The sequence below is a fragment of the Dreissena polymorpha genome, chromosome 7 (genome assembly GCF_020536995.1).
Source record: "Dreissena polymorpha isolate Duluth1 chromosome 7, UMN_Dpol_1.0, whole genome shotgun sequence".
NCBI lineage: Eukaryota > Metazoa > Mollusca > Bivalvia > Myida > Dreissenidae > Dreissena > Dreissena polymorpha.
This window is the reverse complement of record NC_068361.1, coordinates 64,326,829-64,340,773: the sequence shown is the minus strand read 5'-3', so window position 1 is coordinate 64,340,773 and position 13,945 is coordinate 64,326,829. Positions and strand designations below refer to the sequence as shown.

The 13,945-nt window shown below is 35.9% G+C and overlaps 1 pseudogene; it reads left to right on the top strand.

Annotated features, from left to right (window-relative positions):
• Window positions 1–8,952, top strand: part of LOC127839779 (dopamine beta-hydroxylase-like) — a 43,895-nt pseudogene extending 34,943 nt beyond the window's left edge.
• The last annotated feature ends 4,993 nt before the right edge of the window (window positions 8,953–13,945 follow it).

The window sequence follows — 13,945 nt, the reverse complement described above, 5'->3', positions numbered from 1 at the left end:
CGATAATCCCTAAATTCTTGAGTAATTTAACCTGGGAATCTTTAATTGTCGATATGATCTTAGCCTTTGCTTCTTTTTATACATATAAAGGAAAGTATGACATGAGACAAATGTGCCGATATCCAATAGTCTTGCTTTATGATAATATTGTCACTGAACAAAGATGTAAAAAAAAAACATCATAAAATAAAAATTATTACTTTTCAGAATATGCCTGCAATAGACGTATATAAGGTCAGGTATAAGGCAAAAAAACGCTGAACGATGGTTATCAAACAATGCCGAACCTTAATTTCATATTATGAATTGATTTCATTTATATTACCATATATAATATAACATTTTATTTTAATAGGGCGAGTCGTTATATATGTGGGGCGAGTCGTTATGCATGTGGGCGAATCGTTATAAAAAGTGGGGCGAGTCGTTATGGGGCGAGTCGTTAAGGGGGCGAGTCGTTACATTACCCCATGTAACTTGTTTTAAGATTGATTTTTTTTGGATGCGTTACGTAATTATTGCAACAATTATAATATTTGTAACACAATCATGTCCATATATTTATTAAAAATACATGGTTATCAAAAAAAACTTAAAAAGCTTTTGCCTGTAAATTAGGTAGCACCTATAATCATATTATATTTGTTGGATTTGATACATTGTTCTACAAAAACAAATTTCGGAAAATTTGATTCATAGACGGGTACAACCCATATCGTCTATCTCATGGGAGAGGGGCGTATGAATGACGTCATAAGGATTGACGTCACAAAATACGTCCACGGACTTCAGCGCGTACAGCTCTTAAAACCAGAAATTCGTCGTAAAGTGATGCCAAAAAATGTATGGTCATTTGAAATAACAGCCCCACTGGTATGGTTTTTTTACAACTACAGTACTTAATATTAAGTACATTGTTGCTGCATTGATTGTTTTGTTCGTTTCCCGTTCTTGGAAACTCCATTGTCTTTACGTCTATTACGTGAGGGCAATATGTATATTTCTATATTAGCAACTGACACTTAATTGCGAATGTAAACTTATTTCTACTACAAAAAAGATTTATAGAATATGTGGTTTGTATATGTGTGTGCTTGGATTTATCCGACGAGTTGACGAGTTGAAGAAAGTTTCCCACGGTCAGGAGATGTTTCAATCTTAAAGGAACGCATGTCTGGAAAAAAGTAGTCCTTCCCAATTATTTTGTTTATGTAGGATCATACAAAAACAAACTGTGAACGATCGTTTGAGTTTCCTTATGAAAATTTATTACTTGAGAGGATTAAAATGAAATAGCAGTGACACCTCCAAGCAAGCCATTCTAATGAGCATCCCCTTTTCCTTAATATGACGCAAGTGATTATTTGCATAAAAACTTAATACTTAGATCTAATATAATAGGAACCACATAGAACAAATAAATCACACGTTTAAAAAAATGATGCTGCCCCTATTGTTATTCTAGTACTGTGACATGCACAAAGTATTGTCAATGTTGTGATAGAACATGCCCACTCTTCGGTAATGTGCGATGTTGCTAGGTCGTGGTACCGGACACGCAGACAACCTACTGGTGGCATGTTGCGCAGCTTCCTGCGATGAACGGGAAACACCACATCGTTCAGGTAAATTAATATAAAGAACATCCCCCAAAAATCTATTGTTATAGATATAATGCAATAGAAATATGACACTGCAGCACATGACACAATTTTGCTTTTGTGCCAAAAATTAAATGGAAAATTATGCAATTCGATGTGTGTAAATATCAATAGTTCATCGCTTATCTTACTCCTCTTCCTTCACTTCCCTTCCCCCTTCTCCATTCCCCTCCCCCGAGCGAGAAGTAATGCTTGTAGAAAGAAACTAAGATCTCTTTATATCTTACTAGTTGTTGATTATTCATTCGTTGATGCCTAATACTGACAAACTGATTTTTTCTCATATGTAAATACGAAATTGTGGATTTACAAGCACAGCCATTTAAGATGGTTAATAACACTGCAAATTCTCATTTGAAGCAGGTTAACTTTCGTTTTAATGCATACAATAATAGATAAGTTTGCGACACAAAATATGCATACAATAATGTAATTATCTAAATAAGAAATTCGCCTAGGTTCAGATGCACATAATTCTGTGAAGAATATTGCGACATATACGCAAATAACGTCTCGCACGTCTACAAGTATAAACAACATATATACAAAGTTTCATAGTTATGGGCTGAAACTCACATACAAAGAATATGACGGAGCAACATGTGCAGAGTGACAGAACAACCGACCAACTGACAGGGTGATTCCAGGATACCCCACAAACTTCGTTTTGGTGTTTATAAATGTGTTATAATTATAATTTCTTTTATATCCAGTACTCATAGACAAACACAATGACGGAACAACAAGTTGAGTTTGACATACCAACCGACCAACCGAGTGATTTCAGAATACCCCGAAAACTTCGTTTGTGAGGTTATACATATTATACTTTATTATAACTTTAATGTCCCGCCCTTTTATTCAGTACGAAGGAGTTATACAGAAGGGCAGCGAAAACCTGGTCCACCACATGGAAGTGTTCCACTGCGAGGTGCCGTCCAATCAGATCGTCCCGTTCTACAGCGGGCCTGGCCAATCAGAAGGCAAGCCGAAGGAGCTGGAGGCGTGTCGCAGGGTGATTGGCGCGTGGGCAATGGGCGCGACGGTGAGTAGAAGTGGATTCGATGGGTAACGTATGTAGACTTGACGCGCGTCCATGGTGTTATGTTTTTTATGAGGGTTCAATAATCACTCACGATTCATGTGAGTTAGATTTTTTCACTAAACCGGACATTCGCAGGTACTCCGTTGGCCTAAAGAATCACCCGTGCTAGATGTTCTTTCGGATTTGATGTTTAAAATTTGCAAACGTCTCTATTGTTTTTGGAGGCTAGAATTCCATGACAATCAGTATACTATACATTGTGGTATGACAACTCTGGGCTTGCAATATATCGACGTGCACTTTCCAATCCCTATCCTTAATATCGATCAAAAATATGTCACATAATTTATACTCATTTAACATTTTGGTTTATCCCAGGCCATGGAACTTCCCGAGGAGGCGGGGTTTCCAGTGGGAGGACCGGGTTTCTCTCCCTACGTCATGCTCGAGGTGCATTACAACAACCCGATGGCTATAAAAGGTAGCTATAAACAGTCCTTTTTGGTCCCATGTGTGAACATTGGCGCCTTTGGTCCTCTATTGTGTCGAAATCCCATCTGTTAAAATCTTGGACGTTCTTCTGGCGCATTTTTACCAAGTAATCGGCTCCATGTGAAGATTGCGTGTAACTGTTAATGTAACTGTTGTGTATGTTAGAGTTGTTCACGTTATATCTTAGGGTAATGATCGAAGAACACAACTAGATTGATACTGCTGCAGAGAGATGGAGATCTTTGCTTGATGAAATTAACCACGGTACTTCTTAGGGCTGCTTTTACTTGAAACTGCTTTATGCTTAAGTTTACCAGAAATCGTAATTATGCGTACTTTAGCTTTGATAACTTAAAATCCTCTTATTTTTATAGGTAAACTAGACTCGTCCGGAATTCGGTTCATTGTGACGTCAACGTTACGTGAACATGACGCGGGGATAATGGAGCTGGGGTTAGAATACACCAACAAAATGGCGATTCCTCCCCACGAAACGCTTTTCAAACTGACTGGGTACTGCATAGAGGAATGCACAGAAGTGGTAAGTATTACAAGTACATTTGATCAAAATTAATGGAATCAATATATAAATGGTAAAAATACAACTTTTAGCCTTCCCGCGTATATTGGTTAATGATTTTGATTATTTGTTAAATGACTATTCACCTGTTACAACAGTATTCTTTTTTCTTCATGTTTATATATAATGACTAAAACGTGCTATCTCAATTAAAATGTAATTTTACATTGGACGAAATATAGTATATTTTCATTCTTAAATAAAATTGTTTACAAGTGTCAACAAAAATTAATCAATTTCGTTGATAAACAAACACTTACCATTTACTGTACAATATAAGTCATTTGTCCTCGAAATTTAAAATCGGAAATAATTTAATAAACACATTGTCCGTAATTCGCACTACTTTTATTCCGAGAAATGCGCTTAAAGAACACCATTGCACATTAAAATAATTGTAAATTAATTAAATACACCAGGGCTTACCGGAAGGTGGAATTTTCATCTACGCTTCCCAGCTGCACATTCATTTGACGGGACGCCGCGTCTACACGAAGCACGTGCGCTTAGGTCGGGAACTTCCGGAGCTAACCGTGACAACCACTACAGCCAGCACTTTCAAGAGATCCGAAGGCTTCCGAAGCCCGTCAGAGTACTTCGGTATGACGTGTCTCTGGCCTGTATATTAAATCCATCTTTATAGTATGGCTATAGGTATAAACATAAACTTATGGTGCTTTAAACTCCACATATTTATTTTAATTTTTACTCAAATGTATACAATATTACCAAACAAGCTTATAAACATTTCAGGGGGACGCGCTGATCACAACGTGTGAAGATTCAACTCTAAACCGAGACAACGCTACCATCGTAAGGCTACTCTAATCGAACTCGACCGATCAATATGTTGTAAAGTGGTTAAAACATGGACGTGTTAAATTTGTTTGATTGTTTAGTCTAATTTCACTAAGAGTCAATCAATGGTGTCCCTGCTCCGGATAGAACGACTCACATTAGCGACCAATAAAGTGGGTTAGTGAAATAATTGAGATAAGAGAGACGGCGTTCATTACATATTTTTGAATTTAGATTAGATGCCTTCATACTAAGAATTTTTTAAGTTCTAGTAAATTGATAATATTGAAAATAACACGCGAATCTTTGCCAATTGATTTCATTTCAAGTTTTGAAGTTTCGCAAAATACACGTATCAATATTTAGAGCTAATCCATTACGCATTTACGTGGAAATGTCTTCAGGGCCATTCATCCAATCCGTAAGTTGTTTCTGTAGCAGGGCCCCATATGACATTCCCAATGTACATAACCTCCATTTGAAGGGTGGGTTTGCTATCACGGATGAGATGTGCGTGAACTACGTGCACTATTACCCTGTGGCGGCCCTGCAGGTCTGCACGAGCTCCGTGGAAACAAGGGCGCTCAACGACTTCTTCACATTCGTCAACAAGTGAGCACTTAAAACGGATAATGTTATACAGCTGAACATGTTCGTCTTCTCTTCTACGGGTCACTTCTGCCGCAACTTTTCAAAATTATCTCCCTTAATTGGGTAGGTTCTTATCTAATTATTCTTATTGGTGTCTACGCTGCTGGATCTGGAACAAGTAAGTTCAGGTATAATTATGGATGATATAAAGAATCAACATTTGAAGATGCAATATATCTGTTTTCTGTGTAATAACTCGCTAAATCACAATTGCCTAGGTAGACAATTCAACGTTTGTGCTTGCGTGGATAAATATATATATGCAAATTGTCTACCTTGTCCGAATGTTGATATAATTTTGTATCAATACAAAACGCTTGTTGGATTGTATGGTACTGATTTGTTTCGTTTATATAATGAAAAGTATTATTATACCTCACTTATATTCACAATGCTTTATTTACATAGGCCATCGTGGCATAGAAATACTGCGAGACCCAGCGGGAAAAAATTACTGTCCAAAAAAAAAATACTGTCGCCCGCTCCAAAAAATGCTGTCTCCCGCTACCTTAGCAATCACGCCTCGGTTGACAGTATTTCCTCAAGTTGAAAAATTTACTATCGACCTGTCAGACATGTAATATTTATAAATTACATACCATTGATTAATATATGGAGTGACATATACTTTACAAATTAAAGGGGCCGTCCAACAGATTTTGGCATGTATTGAAGCTTGTCATTAAATGCTTTAAATGCTTTATATTGATAAATTTAAACATTTGAACTAAAAATCTCCAGAAAAAAAAACAAGAATACAATTTAAAAAAAGGGAAAAAGTAACCCTCAACAGGGCTCGAACCACTGACCCCTGGATTCCTGGAGTAAAAATGCTCTCGCTTAGACAACTCGACCATCCACGCTCATGTTTAAAGCGGATGTATTTTTTAGCTATATAAGCAATCCTCGTAGTTTCCCAAAATATCGTTTCGCGTCGATACAACGCTTTATCTGTTGGACGGTCCCTTTAACATCAAATGAAATGTTCTAATTAGTACAATATGCGTGTATATAAGAATCAAAAGAATACTAGTTTATACTAGCCTGTCATTGTTTGCATCAGCGCATGTTTTCCAGATGGGACCTTGACCCCACAAACCCGAAGGCCGGGGACCGGGCAAACTACCAGTCAATTCGCTGGACCCCGCGTGTGTTTCAGAGTTTATTTACAGGTCCTACTGGCCTCTTCACGAGGTTACGGTAGCCCGACCTGCCCCTGTGACCTCTCAGGAGAAAAAGATTAATTTTAGAGTCTCTACTCTTAAATACGCTTTACCGCACATCCCTTATCTCCATGCAGTGTAACCAGTCTGACGGGTCCAGATTTCCGGTAAATTGCCCTTTTGTAAATATGATTTGATAACACTGATCGAAGTTGATAATTGGTTTGAAAGATTTCCGAATGGTAACTTAGATATAAGTGAATGTATGAATGCTCGTCGATGCTTCGTTAGAAGTTATAAATCCCCATAGGCACTCGATCGGAAAGTCCTTTCAGAGAAATTCAGTTTTTGGCAGACGTTGTATCGCAGAAGACTGAATTCAATTGTAAATACTCCAGGTCCCATTTCTACTGAGCATTCGAGCGGAATATATATGGTTCAGTGCACACCTTTGGTTGTAATAACTTTTCCAATAAAGTTTAATCAAGTCATCGTCGGTACTTACATAGACAAGGGTGTGTGCATTTAAAATGCTTTGTTAAGGAATCGTCAAAAAGCCAAATATTTCAGCGAAATATACATAGTTACAATTAAATTAGGTTATAAGCAACACTTATATGTATGTGTATCTCTTGTAAAACATTAATACGCCTGCAATTTTTCAAAATTATACCACGTTATTTTGTTCACAAGAAGCCCTGACGTTAATATTTAATTTGTAATTTAACGTTATTTACGTTGAACTCAACTTCTTTCTGATGTTAACTGGGTACATATCATATATGAAGTACCTAAAGAATATCTTCGCTCTTGTTTTTTTTTTGTTGCTGGGCAGAGATTGGGAGCATTCGAAGAAACCTGTCATAACGCTGCCATTAGAGCCACCGACTCGGGTCTGTGGCGCTAGGGACTCGATTTGAACAAACACAAACAATAACAAAAACATTATCAGCGCCTATATGTAATGGATTTGACCAGAAGCAATAAACACATTTATTTCATTAAACACTAGTTATATTATTCGCGTTTTAACAACGACCTTGACACAGTCTAATATGAACGGTCGTCCTGAACACTCACAAAGCTAAGCTTTTGTTATGCAGTCACTTGTTTGTCATTTACACATGCGCATGGCTCTTGTCATAAACGATGTGTCAGCTAATGTGACACTAAATGTCTTTATCTTATATCTAGTTAAATCTTGAGCTCAGGCTAAACTTGAACTATTGACCAATCCGAATAATTGTCATATTTGAGATTATATAATTTAATAAATACATGTACTACGAATAAGTTTGAACTTCAGAATGTTTGTAATTGATACTCGGACAAAAATGCCTCCTTATTTATGCAATTTTACTGAATAAAGTAAGGTCGGCTATGTCATTTACAATCTTATTATTTGAGTCTCAAAGTTGAACTCAACTATGATCAAACTTGAGAATAATCATAGTCTCAGTTGATTAACATTTGAAGTTTGAGAAACAATCATTAGTGGGAGGTTAAGTCTGATATTCTAAATGCTCGTAGTTGAGGGGCCTGACAACGCAAGATCTATACATTCCTGAAACATAGCACTACAATCAGGCATATGAATTAGTTTCATGATTTTATTCCAATGACATATTGCATTACAATCATAAATAAAATCGACCTAAATGAACAATAACGTCAAACTAGTATTACATCAATGTATGGACAATTAATAATTCAATGCAAATCAGATATGGATAAGTCATAGATCGTCATATAAATTCATCACACAGCTTCTACTTGGGACTGTTAAACTGTTTCATGTAACAGGTCACTAGTTATGGAATGACCAATTTACACATGATTTAATTATCTTAAAGTAGGGCAATATACAATTTAAGAAGCTATACTAGTAAAAGTGGCCAATCTATATTTGTTAATCAGTTGATTGTATTGAAGATGACTGCAGTTTGTTTTAAATGTGTATTCAAAAAACATCACATCGCTCTGAAACCAGGTTTTCAATGTTGAAAATATTAATTTACATAATTGCGCAATCCCAAACAAGGTCTGTATTCAAGCTACCTACAAACAAAGCTTTAGCATAATTCTTACATCCAAACCATGCCGTTGAGCGTTAAACACTTTTTCTTTTTAAAGTAACACTGACCATGACCTTGATCCAACTCGTCCCAAATACATTCCAAGTGAAATCTACTTATCTAGAAAACTTCTGTTTAATACCTCCATCTAAATTCAGGATGAGAGTAAGCCATTTATCAATTTTTAGTAAGTAACCTTGACATTGAACTAACACGCCAAAACTACAAACCCAAGCTAAGTCTATATGCAAGCTTTCTATATCGAACATTGAATCACCATTGGTTAATGCAAACTTGAGCTATTGGCCAAAACAACTTGTTTGCAGTTTTTCTATTTTAAGTCACAGTGACCTTTACCAAACTGGACCAAATGTATTCTCAAGCAAGGTCGCTAAGTAAACTACCTACAAAAAAACATCAGTATAATATCTCCAGCCAAACTACAGTTATGTAACAGAAACTGTCTTTTTATTTTTAGGAATGGTGACCTTGACATTGACCTTGACCCAACATATCCTTAATACAATCCAAAAGCTAGGTCATCGTGCAAGCTTGTTATATTTAAAGTTTCATCAAATGCAAACTTAAGTTATAAAACCGAAAACACCTGTTTGATGCAGCCACCATTTCGATTTAAATGGTTTATGCGATCAATAACAACATGTGTAAAGCTTAATAAACTATAAGTATACCTCAGACAATACATGTGATATAATGCAAACATGTTATATCATTCTAACAGTGTTATACAAATGCATAGAACCAGATACAAACAGAAATTCAATACCAACAAACGTCATAACAAAAAGAAAACAGAGATTAAAGAATCATCGAAATTTGAAAGGTCATTGCTTCAGGCCAGGCAAACAAGTATAAGAATGAGATAATTGTTTTCCGCATCCTGTTAACACCAATGAACTATTAAAACGCCGCAACAACATAAAATGAGACATTATATGTTATGAACATTTCAAAGCACTTCATTATTTGACATATAAGCTCATTTTCCTTTCTAGCAACACAGGTAACATAAATTACCAATATACTGAAAGATAAAATCGTTACCATTAATACACACTGACAACAGAAAATTAACCATACAATGTCTAATAATGCATTGTAAATATTAATACAATTATGACATATCGATCAGAACATAAGGCGATGTAACGGAGATGGGTCAGCACGCATCAAGAATAATCATCGTCATCATCTTCAGCATCAGCTGCTGATGGCCCTGCTAGTCCTCCAACTGCTGTCACAGGCTGTTGTTGCTGCATCACCTGCAGAGAAGTCGCATTGTCACACGAGCTGTAGACTCATTCATTTGTGTTGACATGAAATTTCATGGATACATAAAATATGGCATTTTCGTTTGATTGGTTTTTTATAATGTCGCATGTAAGAATTCAGACTAAAACGTTTGTTGAACTTTTGTTGTGGTTTTTTGTGAGGAACCACACAAGTTCACGATAATTAGGGTTCGACAAAAAAAAATGTTTCCTTGGAAGTTATTAGAGTGGAAACTACTAAAGATGAACACCTGTATTAACAGTCAATTTCTTGTATTATCAAAGCTGTATAGTTACAATAAATCATGCTAAAAAGGTAGTCCAGCAAGAATGGTAAAAGGGGTCACAAAAACAGAAGTGAAAAAAATATGACATTTATTTTCGTAAGATTGTACTGTAAAACAAATTTTATTTGTAAGACATGAATTGTCTTTTCATTTTGTGGGTCGGCTCAACCACGTTATTAAATTTTCAGCGAAAATTTATATGACAATCAACAAATTTTTTTTTTTAATCTACAAATTAAAGATCCAACAAACATGCCAGATTGAATGAATCAACAAAATATTATGTCAATGACATACAATAAATCCACAGTATTCCACTTATTGATTAAGCCTGTTTATTTTTTCATTTTTAAGATTTTGTTCTGCAATATAGTAAATATTTAGTTAAGATTTACTATCCGGAATATATTACATATTTTGTTAAGATTTTATACTGAAATATAGTACAAATTTTGTTAAGATTTTATACCGGAATATTTTACATATTGTGTGAAGCTTTATACCGGAATATAGCACGAATTTTGTTAACATTATACCGGAATATAGTATATATTGTGTTAAGCTTTATACCGGAATATAGCACAGATCTTGTTAACATTATACCGGAATATACCGGTAGTACATATTGTGTTAAGATTTATAAACGAATATAGTACATATTTTCAGGACACTAGGTCAAAGGTCAAGGTCACAGTGACAAAAAACATATTCACACAATGGCTGTCACTACAACGGAGAGCACATATGGGGGGCATGCATGTTTTACAAACAGCCCTTGTTTATTAAGATTTTATATAGGTACATGTATAGCATACATATCATTAATGCCTTATACAACAGGAATACATTACACGTTTTATTAAGATTGTTAAAGGCATATTATATAAGATCTGACCTGTTGTAACTGCTGCCACTCCTCCTGTTCTTTCTGGGCTTGCTCTTGTCGAGCCTAGCAATGTTAATAACAAAACAAGTTCAATCTGAGTAGAAATAGTATTAATGCTAATATTTCTACAAAAACAAGAGGGCCATGATGGCCCTAAATCGCTCACCTGACTAACCAAATACAATCCCAACCCAGATTTCATCAAGATAAACATTCTGACCAAATTTCATAAAGATTAAATGAAAACTGTGACCTCTATTGTCTACACAAGGTTTTTCTATTATTTGACCTAGTGACCTAGTTTTTGACCCCAGGTGACCCAAATACAATCCCAACCCAGATTTCATCAAGATAAACATTCTGATAAAATTTTATAAAGATTGGATTAAAACTGTGACCTCTATTGTCTACACAAGGTGTTTCTATTATTTGACCTAGTGTCCTAGTTTTTGACCCCAGATGACCCAAATACAATCCCAACCCAGATTTTATCAAGATAAACATTCTGACCAAATTTCATAAAGATTGGATGAAAACTGTAACCTCTATTGTCAATACAAGGTTTTTCTATTATTTGACTTAGTGACCTAGTTTTTGACCTAGTGACCTAGTTTTTGACCTAGTGACCTAGTTTTTGACCCCAGATGACCCAAATACAATCCCAACCCAGATTTCATCAAGATAAATATTCTGACCAAATTTCATAAAGATTGGATGAAAACTTTGACCTCTACAGTCTACACAAACAAATTGTTGACGTTTTTTCTATTATTTGACCTTGTGACCTAGTTTTTGACCTCCGATGAACCAAATACAATCCCAACCCAGATTTTATCAAGATAAACATTCTGACCAAATTTCATAAAGATTGGATGAAAACTGCGACCCTTATTGTCTACACAAGTTTTTTTCTATTATTTAACCTAGTTTTTGACCTAGTGACCTAGTTTTTGACCCCGATGACCCAAATACAATCCCAACCCAGATTTCATCAAGATAAACATTCTGACCAAATTTCATAAAGATTGGATGAAAACTGTGACCTCTACTGTCTACACAAGTTTTTTCTATTATTTGACCTATTATGTGACCTAGTTTTTGACCTAGTGACCTAGTTTTTGACCCCAGATGACTCTAACACAATCCCAACCCAGATTTCATCAAGATAAACATTCTGAACAAATTACATAAAGAATGGATGAAAACTGTGACCTCTACTGTCTACACAAACAAATTGTTGACGGAGACACGCACACACACACACGCAAGCACGCACATAAGGACGCCGGACATCACACGGTCACATAAGCTCACCATGTCACTTCTTGACAGGTGAGCTAACAAGAACCAGACAAGTATGGGTTAAAGTCTTCATAATGCAATCATTAATGCAAAACAAAAGGGCCATGATGGCCCTGTATCGCTCCACTGCTGAAAAAAGGCTGAAACAAATATTCTATGCATGTGCAAATACTTAAATATAGGCCCTATTTAAGCACATGTACACTTTTGTGATCCCCTGGGCTTGGTCAAATTTAACCCCAGGGGCATAATTTGAGCGTACTTTGTAGAGGACTACTATATCTTACTACATGTACATACAAAATATGGTAGCCCTAGGTCCAAGAGTTAAGGAAAAGAATATTTTAAAAGTTTTCACAAAATAAGCAAGATATAAGTGTATATAATGTTCAATTTTGTGACCCACGGGTCAGGGTCAAATTTGACCCAAAGGGCATAATTTGAACAAACTTGGTAGAGGACTATAAGATGTTACTGCATACCAAATTTGGTAGCCATAGTCTGAATGGTTTATGACAAGAAGATTTTTAAAGATTTCACAAAATAGGCCCCATATAAGCGTATGTTCAGTTTTGTGACCCCCCGGGCAGGGTCAAATTTGACCCAAGGGGCATAATTTGAACAAACTTGGTAGAGAACTATTAGATGTCACTACATACCAAATTTGGTAGCCCTATGCCTTATGGTAAAGGACATAAAGATTTTTAAAGTTTTTACAAAATAGGCACTATATAAGCATATAATCGATTTTGTGGCCCCCAGGGCAGGGTCAAATTTGACTCCTGGGGCATAATTTGAACAAACTAAGTGGAGGACTATACAATGTCACTACATACCAAATTGTGTAGCCCTAGGCCTAATGGTTATGGACAATATTTTTTTTTAAGTTTTCTCAAAATAGGCATTATATAAGCATATGTTCAATTTTGTGATCCCCCGGGGCAGGGTCAAACTTGACCCCAGGGGCATAATTTGAACAAACTTGGTAGAGAACTATAAGATTTCACTACATACCAAATTTGGTAGCCCTATGCCCAATGTTTATGGACAAGCAGATTTTTAAAGTTTTCACAAAATAGACTCCATATAAGCGTATGTTCAATTTTGTGACCCCCAGGGCAGGGTCAAATTTGACCCCAGGGGCATAATTTGAACAAACTTTGTAGAGGACTATAAGATGTCACTACATACCAAATTTAGTAGCCCTAGACCCAATGGTTATGGACAGAAAGATTTTTTAAGTTTTCACAAAATAAGCCCTTTATAAGCATATATTCAATTTTGTGACCCCCGGGGCAGTTTCAAATTTGACCCCAGGGGGCATAATTTGAACAAACTAAAAAGAGAACTATTACATGTCACTACATGCCAAATTTGGTAGCCCTATGCCATACGGTTATGGACAGAAAGATTTTAAAACAAACTTGGTAGAGGATTATAAGATGTCACTACATACCAAATTTGGTAGCCCTAGGCCCAATGTTTATGGACAGAAAGATTTGTAAAGTTTTCAAAAAATAAGACCTTTATAAGCATATATTCAATTTTGTGACCCCCGGGGCAGGGTCAAATTTGACCCCAGGGGCATAAATTGAACAAACTAAGAAGAGAACTATTACATGTCACTACATACCAAATTTGGTAGCCCTATGCCATACAGTTATGGACAAGAAGATTTTTAAAGTTTTCACAAAATAGGCCTTATATAAGCAT